At 42.8% G+C, this 1,865-nt stretch overlaps 1 protein-coding gene across 2 annotated transcripts in view; it reads right to left on the bottom strand.

The window, feature by feature from the left end:
* The window catches only part of KSR1 (kinase suppressor of ras 1), a 38,158-nt gene extending 36,940 nt beyond the window's left edge, over window positions 1-1,218 (bottom strand). For both annotated transcript variants that reach the window (XM_009278263.1, XM_019471804.1), the window contains exon 1: window positions 1,084-1,218. The gene's annotated coding sequence lies outside the window, so the exon portion shown is untranslated. The remainder of the gene's footprint in view (window positions 1-1,083) is intronic.
* Between the last annotated feature and the right edge of the window lie 647 nt (window positions 1,219-1,865).

Raw genomic sequence — 1,865 nt, 5'->3', positions numbered from 1 at the left:
AAAAAAAAAAAAAAAAAAAAGAAAAGAAAAGAAAAAGTGTCAGAGACAGGAGCTGGGGGCCTTGGCTTATCTGGTCATCTCTGATTCCAGCAGAAACATCAGATTATTCTGTGCAGTAAAAAGGCTTCCAGTGATTTGCATGTTAAGAATTAAACTGTAAAGATCAGAAGGAGCCATGGTCTGTGAGCATGAACAGCTGATGCTGGCCACCACACAGACCACCACAGGGGAGTTACTCATTCCATTCTTATACACTGATGCAACGCTCTTTAGTATCAGTTTGAACCAGAGACTTTACTCATGGGGGGTATGTGTGTATAAAATAAAAAAACCTCTCTTGTTTCTGAGCAAAGACTCCCACTCAGTCAAAATCCAGATCAGAATCCACCTGCCCATTACTGGGTTGCAGTCCACTTGATTTTGTAGTCTGAGTGCTGTGTAAGGCTACACAGTTTCAAAACCATCAGTCTGGCACAAACTTGTAAACTCTGACCCCTTCTGCTAGTCTAAGTTTAGAGGGACACAGTGCTATTGGCTATTTTTGGATCTTTGCTAATTTATAATTGTGGCATGTATGCTTTTAGAAATAAGAAAACTCTAGGCTGTCACAACTCAACATTTTTGTCCATTTGTTGGATATGTCAGTGCACAAAATTGTAACTCTTGGTCCTTTTTTGGCTAGTACTGGACACAGAATATAGCATCGTACAGTATTATTATTATCTAAAAGTTAGTAAGTGATTAAGTTATGGCGTCATTCTCAGCCCTAGTAGGCAGAAGGAGAGGAGGTCCTGGTAATGCAGGACCTTTGTCTCATACTGAGCAATAGGTGTGAGGCGTTGCTTCAAATGCTATTATGAGAAGGGAGGAGGTCAAAGGGAAGGGAGTATTTCAGCACTCCCATTGGGTGATCACTGCTTCTGGGAGAGAGGAAGCACACTTTCCACCAAAGGTCCCCCTGTGTACCCACATACTCCCACCTTGCCTGAAATTAAGTTCAGGAAACTAACTTAACCCAGCAGGCAGCTGGGGATGTCTTGAAAGGGCGGGAAGGTTCTGTGCTGAGGGTTGTCTTCCCCTTACCTGTACAACTTCTTTCCTCACATTGACAATGTCTAACCAGTCATTGAATCTTGGGTAGCTGTTGAGCTCTGCTGTCCTGTCATTCAGGGGCACACTCAGCTTACACTGCCGTTGTCTGTGGATGTAGTCAATCAGTTTCACCTGTTGGGATCCAGAAAGTAAACAGTTAAGTTCCTTGGGATATGTTGTCATCTTCCTGGGCAATGTTTGTACAGTACCCAGCCAAAGGGGATGCTGGTTTGTGAGTGGGGCTCTTTCATGATATAAAAATGGCATACTCTTACAAGCACTCAGGGAAATTCATACAGGGAAGCACTTCCCTCACACCGACCATCTTTATTGTTCAACATTTCAGCAGAAGGCAGGACCTTGCAGGGCCCATCCCTGCAGGACTCTTCTCTAAACTCATACCAACAAAAGTTCTGTGCAGAGGCTGGCTGTCACGTCAAAATATGAAATGGCGCCCAAACCATTTGAAAGAACTAATTACATTCAGTTTAAAGGCACTGCATATGTATGTGCAACTTCATTCTGGATGCTGTGGGTATTGCTAGTATAACCTACAGGACTATCTGCCCTCTCATCTATTGCTCCCGTATGTTTATTATATTCTCTTACATCTGGACTCATTTGGGCTAGAAGATCAGTGAGGCAGGAATAGCCAAAGTACCCAAAGACTCTGAGGCCCGTTATCTGATGGGTATTTCTATTACAAAATCAACAGTAAAACCAATGATCTTAAAAGAACAAAAATTCAGGCAGTTGGACTAGGTGATCATTGT

This window comes from Aptenodytes forsteri, unplaced genomic scaffold (assembly GCF_000699145.1).
Source record: "Aptenodytes forsteri isolate BGI_AS27 unplaced genomic scaffold, ASM69914v1 Scaffold66, whole genome shotgun sequence".
Lineage (NCBI taxonomy): Eukaryota > Metazoa > Chordata > Aves > Sphenisciformes > Spheniscidae > Aptenodytes > Aptenodytes forsteri.
Note: the sequence above shows the minus strand (reverse complement) of the source record. Positions and strands in the feature narration are given on the sequence as shown.